Here is a 10,615-nt window from a genome sequence, read left to right on the forward strand (position 1 = left end):
GGGGGTGAGTTTTGCTGAGCTGCATTGGCTCACGTTCTCGAGCCAGCCCATGCTTTCTGGAGAGGGGGAATGAAATTCTCTGCCACCCCCATCCTGTGAGCCCTGATCAGTGACATTTCAGCTTTCCAGCTGAGTGTGGCTTGAAGTAAGGAAGGTGGTGCAGGATGGGTGCGCGGGCATCCTGCTGTGGCTCCATACCCCAGGCAAGTGCCACCAGAAACAGCTTTTTGTAGAAATTTCTGGATGACAGCAGCTGCATGGCAGCTGCTCCAGAGGTGGCTGTATTTCAGTGTGCAGGGGAACCATACCTATGTAAGGGTGTGGGGAGAGAAGTCTTGAGGAAACCCTTTGTGGGGGGTGGCAAGGCAGGTCCTATGGCCACCAATGGCAGCTGTCACTGTACAGGGTCCTACAGGCCAACATGTGCATGAGGCCTGCACTCTTGGGGCAGGGGACGCTGGCACCAGTGCTCCTCCTGTCGTTATTAATAATAATTTCATGTGGTCCTCCGTAATCTGGGGGAGGCACTGCCATTAATGGGGTGTGGGGAGACGTTGGTGGCTGGGGGCATGGGGAGGCCAGCGCTGCAGGCCCGTGGTGAGACCAGGGGCCTCTGTGGGGGACAGCTGCCCTAGGAACCTGCTGCTGGCTTTATTTTTAAACAAAAAAAGCAACCCCTAAATTCTGACAGGGGGTTTCATTGCTGCAGGGGGAGACTGGGGGAGCCACTGCGGCTCCTGCTGGTGGGAGAACCGCCAGGCTGGGTGGGTGTGAGTTGGACCTGAACCCCCTCCGCAGCAGGGGCTGGGACAGGGTCTGGACCAAGGTTGGCTTGGTGAGCACAGTGGCAGGAAGGACATGGCTGCCTCTCAGATGCTTCAGAGACCCTTCGACCCAGCCTGCTGGTGGACTGAGGCTGTCCAGAGAGGAGTATGGAGGTGTGTGGGGCTCCTGAGGCTCACTGGGGCACTCTGGGCATGTGGATCTCTTCAAGCCTGGCTCACTTCAGTCGCTGGGAACCGAGGCACCTGAAATCATTAGTCAATTTTGAGATGTTTGGCCATTATGCATGATCACAAATCAGCACCAGAATATTCTCAAGTGCTAGTCCTTTCCTTCCCTAAAATCTAGGTCACAAACAGTAGGGATTTTCAGTTTGCTTTAGTTGGTCCACGTTTTCCTTCTCTTCCTTTCTTCCTTCCTCTTCCTTCCTTCCTTCCTTCCTTCCTTCCTTCCTTCCTTCCTTCCTTCCTTCCTTCCTTCCTTCCTTCCTTCCTTCCTTCCTTCCTTCCTTCCTCCCTTTATTTCTTTTTTTTTTTTTTCTCTCTCTCTTTCTTTCATTATTTCTTTTTCCTTTTAATGTCAAAATAAGCAGGATTTCCTTCGGGGTCTGTGCAGAACTGGAGACCGATTTGCAAGCCAGAAGTGTGATACAGTGTCAAAGTTGCCTGTGGAGAAGAATAAACCATGAACACTCATATCCTTGCTGATCTTTCAGTGGCTATAAAAAAATCCTTCAGACTTTTTAATAAACCAACAACCCTATCCCAAAACAACCTGAAAATAATTTAGTCTCTTACTTCTGACAAGTTATCACTGCTGTGCACAGAAACACAAACATTTGCTGCTGGGAATGGCAGCACAGCAGCAATGGCTGCACAGCCATGCCACCTGCAGGGTTTTCTGTACTGCTGCTCAGGTTGGCCTAACTTCGTAGTAGAGCTGCCAGCAAACTCTCCTGCCAGCTGCAGCACAGCCCAGTCCCAAAGCTATGCTGCAGCTCGCCTTTGAGCACTGTGACAGCTTTCCCCGAAGTCTATCAAAGGATTGATGGCATTTTAGGAATGGGATTGTTTCTGCTGAGGGGAGCAATCGGCTATTTCCCAGCACTCAGAACAGGTTCTCCTTCACCACTCTCATTATCCATAACGCCATTAGCTACAAAGCAGTGTCTCGCTAATAACTGGCTTTTGCTTATCACTACGAAATTATTCTTCTGTGCCATATGCCATCTATATTCCTCTTCCAACAACATGCTAGGGACTCCATTAGTGGCATCCGCTGTTTACTGGGATCACAGCAAGCAGCTAGTGCTTGAAATGTTCCTATTCACATGGGCATATCATGTTAGAATTCAGAATAAACTTCAAAACAGACAAAGAAACAACAACAGAGGGGAAAGAATGGTCCCTTTGTGCTCTAATATTCACTTATTTATTGAGAAATGCAAATTCATCCACAGTAAGCTGCCCAGAGGAGGCACAGCCACCAAACCAAGGGCACTAGCACTAAACAGGAATTTCCCCTATGCTTATTTACCTGTGACTAAGGCCTGCTAAAAAGTTTAAAGAGCCATAACCAAAAGCAAAGCCATAACCATTGCAGTGCTGTAGGAGTCAATATCTACTGGACAATAAGGAGCACAAAGGCATCTAAGTGATTCGATGCCAGGAAGTTTAAAGGGTCAGTACTTGAAAACTGTGACTCGAAGAAAAAGCTTCAGCTCTGATACTCAACAGCCAGCAAGGGAATAGTGAAACCCGGGAATGCTCTTCCTCCTGTGGAGGAGGTTGGGACCCAGGCTGATTTACACCACAACCTCCCCTTAACAACAAAGAAACAGATTAATTCCACCGCAACATTGTATGGACAGATCTGTTGTCCGCCCTGTTTTTCGCTGGCAGATATCCAGAAGGAAATTGTTGTGGGATTCTTTGATGCTATCTGGCATCTATACACACTCATGCATATGGAGAAAGAAAACCATTAAAGTGGGAACCGAAGCAGGACAAGTCCTGCATAAGCCAGGTAGGAGACTGGGAGGATGATTTGGGTGGCAGATTAAAGCAGCATATGCACTTGTTTTTAAGGCATATGCTGACAAGCAGACATACATACACATTTATGAAAAAGGCACACTGAAAGATCTTTAACTATAAACAAATGAAGATTAGGAGGATATGCCCCTCACACACATACCCCAAGTGAGAGTTTCCTGTACTCTAAGCCCTGTTGAGGTGGACACACATTTCCAGAACATGTCCCCACGCTTGGCACACACATTTAGACATCACACTTCCTTTGCAAACTTCTGCCCACCCAAAGGCAAGTATTGTCTTCTGATGGACAAATGAAGGAGCCAGCTAGTCTTTGGTCTTCTCCCAATTCTTTCTGTACAGCTCACACTGTTCATAGGCAAGGTCTGCCTCAAGCCCTGGTAGAGCTCCACTGCCTAGCCTGCAGTTGTCTGGCCACTGAGTAAGCTTTGGCTACAGAAGAGCAACATGACAGACGCTCAGCTGCTAACAGAGCCAGAGCAGCCATTTCAGTAGCTAAGTAGGCATAGAAAAGTTTGGATTATGTCTCATTTCTTCCAAATGACTCGTCCACCACCTCTCTATTCCCTTATTCCCAGAGACTACAGGGCTGCTGATGAATGGCCAAAACCCTTCCAAGGAGTCCACCATCCTGAAAGAAAATCATGTTGCTGAACAGCACGAACACAGTCAGAATAGGGATTAGAAGAGGGGCTCTGGTTTTTTGCTCATCAGGAATATGGTAAGGGATTTGCAAGTGCATTTTGTGCCTGGGATGGTAAACTCTGTGGCAGTCTTCAGTACACACCAGAATGGCAGATTACTTCTTGTGAATAAGTTCTGAGGGCTCATCAGGGTCTAAAGATGAGATATTGTGCTATTTGTTCACACTTTCTATCAACCTGTGCACATAGGAGTATCAGTACCTAGTTTAATATAAAAACTAGGTATCATCTAATCTAACCTAAGAGTCTTGGTTCCCTTCTTAGACAGTGAATAGAACCAGACACCTCCAGAAGGTGACTCAGATGCCCTCAAATAGGTATTCACCAAGGAGCTGCTTTCTCTTCTTCCAGTAACAATAGAGGCTATTAAATATAAATAACCAGCCCAAGTGCCCAGCTTTCAGATGACTGAAGTGCTCTGGTGAGGTGGATTCTACTCACATTATATAGTATTTGTATTCATTTTCTTGTTTTGAATAAAAATGTGTATCTATTATAGTGGAGGCATGTGAAAGCACACACACACACACACAGAGAAGAATGGACCTATTGTGCACAGCTAAGGCATCTTGGACCTCCTTTCTCCACATTAGTGCTGGCCAAAGCACTCATCAGGCATCGAGGGGCTGTGACCAGCCTGTACTGTGGTGCAGACTTAGCCATGGCGGCTGGGTTGTTTTCCTGGTCTGCCTGAAATTAGCTCAGGGCCTGCAACAGAGACTGTAATGTTCTCATTTGAAATATTTTCTTTCTTCTTATGTCTTGGTTTTGTGATAAATCAAATTATTTGGCTGTTATCTCAATCTTTCAACTTTAAACAATTCATTTTAGCGTTAGGCTTTTATGATCAATGGAAAGCTCTTAATCAGAGCTGCCAGCAGTGCTGCTTTTATTTAAGGCTCGCGATGATTAATGAAAATGTATGTGATCTCAGTTGTGCTAATTTTTGCTAGCTATGCCAAGTACTCCCAACAGCCTGGGAGAGTGAGCGGCTCTAGTCCACTTTATGCATCACCGTGGATGTGCTGACTGAGCCCTATGGGCAGGGATGTATTCCCAGCTCCACACCCACCCACCATGTGAGTGCAAACACCCTCTGAGGACCACGGGCTACAGGGCTCTAAGTGAACCCAGGATATGGCCCTGAGGGAATCCACATTACTGAGGGTAAGTCAATAAACAAAAAAGGAAGCCCGGCTGGTAACCAAAGCCCAGGATAAATTTGCACATCTGGTGAACAGAATGGGAGTAAAAAGGAGTAAAAAATTGTTTTAACTGGATTTATTCATATACTCCCATGGAAGCCAGTAAGAGACTAGAAACGTGGGACATCATGTGAGAAAAAGCACACTGTGTGAGCCCATTCCTGCCAGCTTGTGTGGCAGTCAACAGTACTCGTATTAACAAGTACAGAATTCGCTCACAGTAACCCAAAATAGCAATGACCAATCAGCTCAGAGTAACTTAATACCTCTTCACTGTGTTCTTTCAAGTGAAAATTTCAATTTAAATTTCACCTGTTTCTTACTGTCTTTGAAAGTAAGTCAGTGAGGGTACAGCCAAGGACAGAGCAAAGATGACCTTACTACTGAGTGAAGACAATGGTGAGCAGGGATGGTTCTGCAAAGGAGCAACCCAAGATGGGTCAGACCACAAGTTCACATATGTGTACTGCAGCTGAACTCAACTTCTGATAGTGTTTGATGAATTTTGTCAAAATCTACTCGGGAAAGACAAAAAAATAACTCTGTGTCCTAAGAAGCCAGTGAACTTTGGGGGAAAAAAAGCACATCTGCAGCTACTGTGTTTGTGGGTACCCTCAGGTCTCTTGAGGCATTATCAGGTTATCATGTTAAATCTGAGCACTTTGGCACGTCAGCACATGGTGTTTTGTACTGCTAATGTTATATTTCCAAGGACACAGACACTGCCATCCATTGGTTTGAGTCGGTCAATCACCCCTGTGGACTTCCAGCCTCATTACAAAGATTTGAATTCAAAAGACAAAGACACAAGACCCATGAATGGAACAACAGTCTGGTTTTCACTTAGAAATAATAATAATAATAATAATATCATATGATTGGTTGACCTGAAAAACTGCCAGGTCTTGGAGAAAAAAAGCTTGTGAAGAGAGTAACACCAGGACTACGAAGTGAGAGAAGATGGGGCTGTATAATAGACAATGCTGACCACAGTTTGGTTTTGTTTATGCCAGAGAAAATTAATTTATTTAGCTTATTCTGTTGAATGACTTCATAGAACAAGGAGAAAAAAATTCACTAGTAATTTCTAGGGAAGTTTTCTTCATGAGGAAAGGTGATGATCAAGCATGCAAGTGGAAACATAAATGGTATTCGTAAAGATCCATCCCTTTTGAAAAGGAGAAATAGGCTAGTTTGTATAAAGGATGCCTTGCAATACAGTTGTTAAAGCAAAGAGACAGGAAAATTATTCTGCTTTTTAAAACAGCTGGGTCACTGACTCATTGTTTGGCCGTGGGCAAGTCCTGGGACTTCTTTGCATCTCAGTCACTCCAGCAGTTCAACTGGATGAAAGCAGAATGGATGGCAGCATGCTCCAATATTCAATATGCTGCAGATGCTGCTGCTGAAAGAAGCATTCCTGGCTGAATAAACTCACAATGCAAACCCAAAAGAAACCAGGGATAGCTGGGGGCAGCACTGTGAACAGCAGTGTTTGTGTTGTCTCTTGAAGCCTTTGCGCTGTTATGGAACTTAATGGTCATACAAGCTTATAGCTCAAAGTGAAATGGATTGGATTAGATGAGATGTAAAATTACTTCTATCTTGCTTTTCAGGTATTATTTATAATAAACCCCACATATATATATATATATATATATATATATGTAAAACAATATGAAACTCTGATTAGTTTACTGTACATACAGCCCCAGAATGTTTTGATATATAGATAGCCAAACCTGCAAACATGCTGCTGCCTAGAACAGTCTTGAAGTGGTTAATCAAGAGATTAACTTTAACTTCTTATATATGTATACATAAAACCTTATTAATTATTCCTATCACAAAATAATTCTTCAAGCTGGAATCATTAAAATAGCACGTGGCATATTTTAAAGCAAATCCCTCTTCACGGAAAAATATCTGTTAAAGTAATAAATTTTCTCTGTACTAAACTGAGGTGCACAATAGACAGAAATATAGGTTAAAATCTTGTACAGCAATGTTGGCTTTGGTACCCAGTTCAGCACAGCAATTAATTGTATGCAGGTACTTAGATCCTAATGCAGCAGAGCACATATTTAATTGACACAATGAATAAAGACCGAAATAGGAATAGGATTACACATTTTTAGCATTCTTAGTAGTTCTTCATGTTCAGCAGATGTTTAGTGCTTAATGTTTTACTGAGCTGGATCTAGGCTAAATTTATTAACAGAAGGATTTTAAAATTTTTCAGGAAATTTCAAGCACCTTTCTCAGAAAGGTCAGGGGTTTTGGCTTTTGAAAACAGTGTGTAAATCCTGGAGATCCTCTGGGCTATGGCTGGAGAAGAAACCATTCCACTGATTTTTGATGATGCTTTTAAGGCCAACCCGCATTGTAGCATAAGGAATCACTGCCATCTGATCATGTCCTCGGTGACTTATAAGAATGAATTCAGTGTCCAGGGTGTGTGTACCAATGTCACAAACTTGTAACATCTTCCAGGACCAATTTTCGTGAACAACCTCAGTGAGTGAATGGGCACTGAAGGACAGACTACCCACTTATCTCAGAAGATTAGCTTTCAGCAGCCTGAGAAATACCCATTGCTAAGGCAGAGTGGAATAGTCAGCATTGTTATTGTGCCGCATGTGTTCAGGAGGAAAAAATTCAGCAATGTTGGTGCAGAAATCAATAAAGCAAACATCATTGTTACTGTATGCAGCTCTGGTCAGTCTTTTCCAAAAGGGATATAGAGGAATTGGAGAAGTCAGAGAGAAGGATGAAGTGGGTCATCAGAAGCATGGGACCTCTTACAGATGAAGAAGGACTCAAGAGATGAAGACTCCTCTGTTCCCCTACAGCAGTAACAGAGATGATGGAGGTGATTTATGTCTGAGGGATATATAACCACAGATGGCTTGGGGAAGGTAGGCAGGGAGTAAATTTTGTTCTCTTACCACAAGAGCTAGGAGTCACCCCACGAAACAAACAGGCAGCAGATTTGAAAACCAACACAGAGAAGGAGATGGTTTCATATTATGCATAAGTACAGCTGTGCAACTCATTGCTATAAATGGCTCAAAGCAACTGAAGAAGGAATTAGGAAAGTTCCTGGGGGAAAGTCTATCGGTAGTCTATTGCACTGAATCATGAACACAACCTCTGTCTTGGGAAGTCCAGCAATAGCTGACTGGTAGAGACTAAAAAGGTGTGCCAGGACAAGGGCGACACTGCATTAGCCTTTTTTTTACATACTTTTCCTAGGTGTCTGCTTTTGGCCACTGTGGAAGATTAGGTCTTGAACTAGATAAACCTTTGGACTGTGATATGGTATTTCAGGGAGGCAGTGCGTTATGTTTTCTTATGTAGCTCTTAGGTCAAATGAGATCCTATTTCCGTTCCCCCATTGGGGGACCCAGGGTGTACTTCCCCAAGAAATGGCAAGAGGTAGCATTAATCCTCACAATCTCCTCTTCTTTAATAAAGCTATTCCTAAACAAAGCACTGGTTCCTCAGGAAACAATGTCTCCCTACAGGAAAAAACCACTATTGTATGCTCTGTGGCTTCGTTGTCTTGTCTTAAGATGGAGGAAAAAGGCAAAGCGTGCCAACTCATTGCCAGTTTGATGGAACAACTGAGTTTACACAGACCAAGAACAACTAAATTAGCATGTTGTAGTCACTAACTATATGGTGACTTGGAGAAGGAAGTCACTGACAGAGGATCCAAGTGTCAGCCCATAGGGGACACAACAGGTCTTCTGCATACCTTTCTGCACACAGTCAGGTATCAGAAGAACATTATCATTGTAGATACTTTCTATTCCCCTAATTTTTCTCAGAAAAGGTGCCATCTATCAGCACTTTTTTTTTTCCCTTAGGCTCCAAAACACAGGATTTTTTGTGCATATTGAGTAGCATTTTATTAAAGTTGCAGCACCAGTAGCAATCCAACTATTTGGGCTGGGGCAACCTAGAAACACAAATTTGAAATATGAAAGCATATTGTGAAATCAGGAGCTAAACCCTTGCTCAGGTAACAATGTGCTAATTTTAGAGAGGACAGATGTGGCTTCATCATTTAAGTCAAGGGAGATTTGCAGGGGGGAAGTGTAATGGTGGCAATGTCTTATTGGTGCATTGATTTATTTCCAAAGTGTACTGTCATACTATCTGAAGTCTCCATTCCAGCTTTGTTTCCTTCTCCTGCAACTGCTTCATTACCCCCTTCCCTCATAGAAGAGCTGGGTATTTTGTGCTCTGCTGAACTGCTAAAGGATAGGACACAAGTCATCATGACTGAGCAGATTTTGCCTTTTCTTCCCATTGCTCAGCTTTGCTCCAAAGGAGTGCTAAGCCAAGAGCTGATGACATTAAATCTGAACACATTTTGCTGACTGTTGCAGAGTGCATGGGTGGCTGAAGCAGGCTCATAACTGCAGATTTCAAGAACAAGCTTAAGGGAAACCCTCCTTTGATGAAGAAAGGTAACTGCATGCTCTGCCCCTGCTTCCGATTCAAGCACATTGCAGGTGATTTACTCAGGCAGCGCTGGGGACCACATTTTCAAGTGCATGGCACCTATGGTCAGGATGAGACTCTACTCAAGGAGCTCAGCTCCCACAGAAGCACTCAAACAAGTAATGTTTATGTTTTCAGCAGCGCAGGCTTTCACAGGAACTGAGTAGGAGGAGAGCCAGCTCCCCTGGTGTTTTGCTCCTCAAAAGCCCAAGCTAGGGCCATAGAAATTTCTCCTGTTTGTTCAAAGGCTTGGAATCAGGTCTGATAGACATACATAGAAGGTACCAGACATTTTGAATCTCTAGCCATGTCTGTGCAAGCTGTGCTGGTCAGAAACTTCTGTCCTCGTCTAAACCACGTTTGCTGGCAGTGCAGAGTGGAAGAGGTGTCTCCAACACATCTATTGCTGGCCTTGTTATGGTCATGCTTCCTACGCTCACTGCTGGTGTCACCATCTTTTCCTCTAGACCAGCACATGTGTATTCCTCCCTGTGACGCCATGGGAAAAAGCCATTTGAATCCTCTGAAGACTGAATGAATAGCACAGGAGCTCACTGAAAAGCTCACAGTTGTTCTTTGGCAATTACATTAACAGGACTTTGTAACAGAAAAAGAAAGATGAGGAAATCTATTCTGATTAATTGCTCTGTCCCTGTCTGTGAGGGCAACAATAAAACCTTTCCATGCTGTGAGGCTTGTGCTCCTTGGGCTCTGACATTCCCAGATGATGCCATGTGCAGTAGGGAAGAAGGACCTTAACTTTGCTGGTAGGCCTGGAGGGAAAGTCATGTTTCAGGAAGCGTTATGACAGGCATCCCAGCCTGAGGAACACATGGTAGGGCTCTCAAGCTCACAACGCTGTATTTAACAGCCTGCATTCTTACCCAGCTTCTCCTTTCATTTTAACAGCAGATATTTTCTGTCCAAATGACATTGCTGAAGAAAGGCATAACAGATGAGAGAATGCTGTAGTGGTCTTGTCCTATTGGGCTAAAAAAAGTGCAGAAGGCTTATAAACCAACAAACAAATGGGAAAGAGGAACCTCCCTCTTCCATTTCAAATAAGTGAACACCAGCAGTGTCATGAAAGAACAGCAATTTGAGGGTCAGCAGGAGAGAAAGAGGAAACTCTTCCTACCCACAGATTTGAGGGTGATATGGAAATAGATCAGAGCTTATTAGTATCCCTCCATGGACACACGGCATATACATTATTGAACAGAAAGGCACAGCAGGGCTGGGGGGGGGGGGGGGGGGGGGTGCGGCACGATCATGGGGCTCTGGGGGACCTTGCCATGACCTAGCAAGTGGGAACAGGGAGGGAGCATGCAGCAGCTCCTAGCTTTAAATCTATTTT

Source organism: Athene noctua, chromosome 1 (genome assembly GCF_965140245.1).
Source record: "Athene noctua chromosome 1, bAthNoc1.hap1.1, whole genome shotgun sequence".
NCBI classification, from domain to species: domain Eukaryota; kingdom Metazoa; phylum Chordata; class Aves; order Strigiformes; family Strigidae; genus Athene; species Athene noctua.